The sequence below is a fragment of the Brachyhypopomus gauderio genome, chromosome 1 (assembly GCF_052324685.1).
Source record: "Brachyhypopomus gauderio isolate BG-103 chromosome 1, BGAUD_0.2, whole genome shotgun sequence".
NCBI lineage: Eukaryota > Metazoa > Chordata > Actinopteri > Gymnotiformes > Hypopomidae > Brachyhypopomus > Brachyhypopomus gauderio.
This window is the reverse complement of record NC_135211.1, coordinates 42,016,720-42,024,688: the sequence shown is the minus strand read 5'-3', so window position 1 is coordinate 42,024,688 and position 7,969 is coordinate 42,016,720.

Genomic DNA, 7,969 nt, shown 5'->3' with positions numbered 1-7,969 from the left:
CTCACGCCACACTTGCGATATCTCACGCCGAAAAAAAAATCTAGTTTATTTACCTCTGATCCATATATATGATTCAATGAGTTACTAGTTTGCTCAGGCGCCAACCACCGGCGATCGATAGATCGCGATATAATACTTAATTTGTGTCCATTTTACGTTCGCCACCCACACCCCGTCAACAATTTACACTCGCCACCTCCTCCAGGTGCAAATCTATGGAGCTTTTTTAGTGTCACCAGAACCTGAAATCATTATAACTTGTGTTGAGAAAATAAGTTTTTGCTTAGCAATAACATTAGCAAAAGTATATTTTGCTCATCAATGAAATGGATATTAAAATTAGATATATAATTATTAATTAGATAAATAATTGCTGCCTTAAACTATTAGTTTATACGTAATCTTAAGAAGGGCCTCACAGGGGGCCATATAGCATATTGCATCAGAGAACAGTTTGGTCTATAGGGAGTGAAGTGTCTGTAGAATATGTTCATCAGAGAACAGTTTGGTCTATAGGGAGTGAAGTGTCTGTAGAATATGTTCTATACTGATAAGCTCCACAGAAGGTCACTTGCACCAACTGCCTGTAAGGACACCCTATTAGGTTGGGACACAGTGGACATGAAATAATGCAAAGTCATGCATGTAGGTTGAGAACTCTAACTATGACCATGCAAGTGCACTGAAGGGGTGGGACCATAGTATATAAACCTGCTTGTTACCAGTTTACTTCGGATCTCTCTGATGTAAATGAGAATTGTGGGAGATCCCCAGAGATATCTGTTTTAATAAAGGCCTTTTTGGTATTGCTATAATTTTGGTATGTTGTTCCTGCTATCTCTTTCCCATCAAACGAATGCGCTGGGCTAAAGTGGTTGATAGAAGTTAAAGCCCTAACACTTGAAAAAACAGTCTGTAAAATCCTTTCAGGTAAGCAAAAATTCGAGTTAAAATTCAGGTTCAGGTCGAAATTCAGGTTCGAGTCGCAATTCAGGTTCGGAATGGTGGTTCCTGTAGGTTATTTGCTTCTACTGAAGAGGCAAATCATCAGAATGTGCAGAAAGTGAAACTGACCCAGGATCATTCAGGATGATTAACAGGAATGTTAACATTAACTAACATTACCGTTCACCTTAATGTTTACATTCACATGGAAATACATATTGGCAGGGTTGCCAACTTTTGAAGATCGCTTGGAGTGGGATTTGTATGGAACTTTTTTAGTGTCACCAGAACCTGAACCTGAAATCATTATAACTTGAAAAAACAGTATGTAAAATCCTTTCAGGTATGCAAAAATTCTAGTTAAAATTCAGGTTCAGGTCGAAATTCAGGTTCGGGTCGCAATTCAGGTTCGGGTCGAAATTCAGGTTCGGGTCGAAATTCAGGTTCAGGTTGAAATTCAGGTTCGGGTTGAAAAGCGGTTCGGGAATGCATCCGGGATACTTAGGATGAGCAAACAAACTCGGAGCTAATCGAACTGCATCTGGCCAATCACAAAACATATCAGAGGTCATTGGGAGGCACGTCTTTCTGCTAAAGTTCCTGTAAGGGTGCGCTCCCTGTTTGGCGTGTAAGCAGCACACGAAAGTGACCACTGTGCCACCCAGAAATGGCACCTTGTGGCAGCTGCCACATAATCGTGGCCCTTATGGCGCATTTCCACTAGGGCCTGCTTGGCGTGGCATGGTTCGATACGGATCGATTCGCAACGGAACGGTACGGTCGCGTTGTGTTTCCATTACAATGGTGGACCACCACAATGTGGGTGGAGACGCTGTTGACGCGCGGGTTGTAGTGTCGTGACATCATTTGTATGCGACCACAACACCGGTCGATGCCCCTTAACACATACCATTATTGTATCTTATTTATCTTATTTATTATTTAGATTATCTTATCTTCATTATTGTATGTGGTTGCTCTAATTATTGATAATAATTTGGTATTACTTAAACAGGATGAACACACCCTGCATGAAAAGCATCAGTCATACAATCAAATGAAATCAAACTTTAATATGAAATATAGATATTTAAAGTACAAAATATGTAAATAATATAGTTATAGTTAAAAAAAGTGCAAAAAGCAAATTACCTAAAAATAACGTATAGCTTTATATGAAATAAATATTTATAGTACTACAAGCAACATTTTGTGTGCTTTTACTGGTGTCTGTCTCGCATGGTGTTCACAAGTTCGCCAAGCACCCAGAGAAAAGCCCGGTTGAAGGAAACATTTTCCGCCAACTCCGCTCTCCTCAGCTCGGCTTCTTGTTCTCGGGCCTCGCGACAATCACGGAGCAGCAGCTGGATGTGCTCCTCACGCTGCTCGGATGATGCGGGGGAGGCGGGAGGTTCCAAAGAGGCGCTCGCCTCGTCAGTGGAAGGGGAATCTTGAACGTAAAAAATAACAAATATTAAACAAGCATTCCCGTGAAAGCAACATCAATATAGCGTAACTGCTCAAAATGTGTAGCACGTCATCACTGCTCATTCTTTGTTTATGGCTACAGCTAACTAGCAACTAGCAAGGCTAAGAGCTAGCTATTGTACAGTAGTGACTGTGGTGGTAACATTAACTACAAACACAGCTCTAAATTCCTGCGTTTACAATAGATGCGTTCATATTACATTCATATTAAATCATTTACGAGCCTAGTAAAACTGTGAAGTCACAATACACTCGCCATTCTCCGTGGCCTCCAGCACCGACGTTGTCGTGTCCAGCACGTTTTCTCTTCCGTTACTGGCTGGCCGGTGACCGTATATGGCATCCATTTGCTGGAACCATTTCCAGTCTTTGCGGTTTGCTCCACTGCGTCAGTTATGGTCCTTCACTGCCCGGTAATCACTTTTAAGCTTTTTTAGCTTGGACCTGCTGAACTGCTGAACAGACCGCTGGTAGCCATGAGTGGCCATTAGCGCGGAAACCTCGCTAAAAACCTTTACATTTCTAGTGGCCCCGTCCAGTTCGCCCTGGATTTTTTGATCACTGATTATTAACAGAAAGGTTTGTACCTCGGCGTTTGACCAAGGAACAGACTTCTCTCCTTGGGTTTTAAAAATGGCTGAGGAGTCCATAGCGGAGGAGTCGCTCTCCTGTCGCAACCTGTGACGACACACCCTGGCCAATCAGTGTCATGCTGTTCTTCCACGTCAAAGAACTGTACCGCTTTGGAACGGTTAGAACCTCGAGCGAGTAGGTATGAAAAAAGTACCCGAAAGTACCGGCAAACTGGGACCTGGTACGAATGGAAACACTCACAAACCGTCGCGAATCGAACCGTACCACGCCAAGCAGGCCCTAGTGGAAATGGGCCATTAGTGTGGCCAGTGCTGCGTGACTGTGGTCTCCGTTGTCCAGAAACGCCGCCTGCCTCTGCTGACAGACATCTAAAGAGACTTGGGTGACTCTGCGTATCGGCCACTCGCTTAAATCATCCAGACCAGCTCCGAATCGCCATTTGTTGAAATGAAGATGGTTCATAACTTTTGTTTGAAAATTATGTTGAGTGAAATACTAGCCGACATCCAGCTAGACAGCTCTATATTACTAGTTCAGAATACTGTTGAGCGATAACGTCGAATTAAGATTATAGGAGGGTACGTGAATCTACAGTGGTAGACCGTTAACGACAGCACTAAATTTAAAGGGTTTAATATTATAGATGTATGGTTATCAGTGAATGTTCCTACACGCCATCAGCGTCATTTAAACCTCTGCAAGCGAGTGGCATCGCATTTAGTATTTGTGCAATTTGTAGTATATTTCGCTTTGTATTGGTTTCGATTGTTAGTCTAGATTGTCAGCCAAGGGGCTCCTGCCACTCATCGTCTACCACTAATCTAAATTCAACATAATCGTTAAACAGCATCCTGAACTCGTAGTTTGGAGCTGTCGGTTAGCTCCGAATCGTTCACCCAACATAAATTAACAAACAAAAAATATAAACCATCTTCATTACCACGAATCCTACAAATGCGATGCCATTCGCTCGCAGTGGTTTAAATGACGCTGATGGCGTGATGAACGTTCACTAATTAACAGTGTTGGGAACGTTACTTTAAAAAAGTAATTAGTTATAGTTACTCACTACTTGTTTAAAAAAGTAACTGAGTTAGTAACTGAATTACTCTATAATAAAAGTAACTCGTTACCAGGGAAAGTGACTATTTGCGTTACAGTTAAAAAAAGGTTATATGCCAATTAACACTAGAGCTCCTAGAGAAGCGAAAATTTTCACAAGGCTTGGTAAGGTCCATGTAGCCCACTCCCCTGCTGTGAAGGGATTAATGCCCATTGTCTTGGTAATGCGGTGGAAGCGGTTCACCCCCAAGCTCATACGCCTGCCAAAGCACTGGCTCACCCCCAAGCTCGGTATATGTTACCGATACTACAACAAACAGTGGAAAATTTGTAGACTCGTGTTTCAAAAGTTACAATTCAAGCGCACGTAGAGACGACAAGTTTCTGTAATGAGTCCCATCAAACTATAAAAATAAATACAATTGTTTGAATCTTGCTCTTTGTATATTTCCAATACTATACTGTATAATATTTGTTGTAATCGAACACTTTCTGATTCCGCGTTTGAATTCGCGTTTGAAAAGCTAAGAAATTATTAGGCGCAATTAGCTTGATGCTAATGTTATATAGGAAATCTCATATCATGGCTAGCGGAAATTAGCATGATCGCGTTGCATCACTGCATCACTGATAAATGTTGTGATCTAAACAGCAGGCTGGAAAAGGAGAGGAAAAGACAGGAAAACAAATTCATGTGCTGCAAAACAACTTTATTCTGATCAAATATGGATGTCTATTCCGGGTTTCTTGAAGTGGAATGTCCATTCCGGGTGTGGTGAAGTGCAACTCTGGAACAGAAAGAAGAGATTATTGGAGATTATAATAAGAGATTATAGTGTGTATGTGTGCCTCTTGTGCTCGCAGTGTTTTTGAACTTTCCTTTCCATGATGTCGACAGGTCTCAGTGCCTCTAGTCAATCAATCAATCAATCAAAGTTTATTTGTATAGCGCTTTTCACAACACATGTTGTCACAAAGCACCTTACAGGATTTAAAAGGTTAACAATACTACGGGTCCAGAACCCTAATGAGCAAGCCAAGGGCGACAGTGGCGAGGAAAAACTCCCTAAGATAGTGGGGAATAGGAAGAAACCTCGGGAGAACCAAGACTCAAAAGGGAACCCATCCTCCATTGGGCGGCCCGTTAACACACAGATTACACAAAATACAGACAAATACACAAGTCACACACAAATCACACAATCAGACTAAGTAAAGGTAAAAATGAAAGTTCTGGGTTATGATATTGTCACTGTAAATGTCTGTTGATGAACGCCAGGCTTTCATTCCGTGTCGGAGCAGCGATGCTGGTATTGTAGGCTCCGACTGCAATGTTACTCTCCAGGTGAACCTCGGAGAAAAGATACGAGATGTAGTAAATATGTAACAGATTAATCAAAGGCCAAACTAAACAGATGAGTCTTTAATCGAGTTTTAAACATTGAGACTGTGTCTGAGTCCCGAATAGAGGCAGGAAGATTATTCCACAATTGTGGAGCTTTAAAAGAAAAGGCTCTTCCACCTGCTGTGATCTTTTTGATCCTAGGAACAGTTAATAACCCTGCGTCCTGCGAGCGAAGTGAACGCGCTGGGTTATATTGTTCAATAAGTTCACTAAGATAGTCTGGAGCTAAGCCATGCAGCGTTTTATATGTTAATAAAAGTATTTTATAGTCAATACGGAATCTAATTGGCAGCCAGTGTAATGACGATAGTACGGGACTAATGTGATCAAACTTTTTAGTTTTTGTTAAAACTCGTGCTGCTGCGTTCTGAACCAGCTGGAGTTTGTTTATCGATTTACCAGAACATCCAGCTAGGAGACTGTTGCAATAATCTAAACGAGAGGATATGAATGCATGGATTAGTTTTTCTGCATCACTAATATTTAATATGTTTCTAATTTTGGCAATGTTGCGCAAGTGAAAGAACGCTACCCTAGTTATATTATTAATATGTGTATCGAACGAGAGATCTGGGTCTATTGTGACGCCCAAGTTCTTTACCTCTGCGCTGGGGGTTGTAACGGAGACAGCCAAAGACATTGCAAAATCACAAAGTGGATTATTTTCACCTTGGAAGGCAAGAGACTAACCCAGCCACAGCTCTTTAAGTGTATGTAAACATAAACACTGGTCCTTCGCTCGGTAACAATCACCAAGGAATCCCTACTCCTAATGGCTCTCCTCTCCAAAAAGCTTAGGAAGACTTAACTTATCTGATCGTCTGAGAGTAAAACAAAGACCTTTAATATGCTCTGGCCAGGATCAACCCTTCTCAGGAGAGCACAGAGCACAAAGAGCAGGAAAGGTCTACACTCATAAACTTAAATCACAGGCCTATCTGATTCTCCAAGGTTTGACCCCATTTTATAACACCTTGAATTCTTGTGTTAAGACCCAGAACTAAAGGTGCAATATTTTAGAAATCCTTGTAACTCCAAATCTGAACTGTACACGGAATTGGAATTCAGCTTACAGGAACCAGCTCGGCGGATGCAGTCTAGAGACACCAAACATGACTATCTTTCACCCAAGGGAAGGACAATTATGCATGGAACCAATATCCAGCTTCCCAGCCTTCAGGCACCAGGACAGAGTACCTCTGAATTGAACATTATGTGATCTGTGGTTGATATAAAGAAACCAATCGTGATCTTTCATGTATTAAGCATTACGTAATGTTATCAGAATCTCTGTGGTTATATAATCACACCACATTGATGCATATCCATGTATTACTATAATTTCAGTAGTTAGATACACCTATCTTTGTAGCTTTGAATTGTATCGTGAAAGCATGTATGCGTATACATATTCTTGTGTGTTCTGCTGTTTAGATATGCATGCTCATTAAGTTTTGTGTGTTAAGGTCATAGAGACCTACATATTCTCATATCCATGTGCTACATTGTTTGAGATCTCTCAATACACTTGTAGTCCAGTGTAATGTCTAATTGAGATTTATATATCTATCTGAGTATCAAAATGTAATGTGTTATAGTAAGCATATACATATACATATATTAAGTTGTGTCACTTACCAAATGTAACCATGTTCATATGTGCTTTTGTGACCTCATATTTATACCTGTCTGTGCATTATGTGTCATTCAGTGTCCAGAAGTGGAAATTAAGAATGGCTCAAGGTATAGGCTGGTAGAGTCAAATTAATACTTATTTAGGCAAAGCATACAAATCAATTTATTTGGGAATCAGAGAATTCCAATTGTCTTGAAATTGTAATAGTCTGCTTTTGTCTACCATTAACTAAATCTCTGAGAGACGGGCAGGGTCACAAACCCCCCTTCTCTCCCTTCTCCCCTTTCTCTCCTTTCTCGGATTACCTCCTGTCCGGGCAGAGATTATGCATATTCAGGAATCAGAGTCCAATGATCACCAGAATAGCAACTCATGGGGAACTACAGTCACGCCCCTAAATGTTCACTGTAAAAAAAAAAAGTGTAAAAAAACGATAATTTTCTGGAAATGGGGGCGCCAGAAAATTACTGTAAAAAAACAGATAAGTACTGTAAATTTAAAAACATACATAAACTGTAAAAAAACGGCAATTTTCTGGCGCCCCCGTTTCCAGAAAATTACCGTTTTTTTACAGTTTATGTAAAAAAACAGATAAGTACTGTAAATTAAAAAACATACATAAACTGTAAAAAAACGGTGATTATAACACTTAACATGCAACACTGTCATTTTAAAGGAAATATTCCTAAAATTGAATGTGGTCTTTACTCTAGTTCACATTCAATTATAACAATATTGCAGTGTGGTGTAGGAAGGAGAGGTAGCAAACAGATCCACCGCAGCACAAGGCTTTTTAAATTCAAACTGCCTCAACAACATAATCACGCCAGACCCCACGA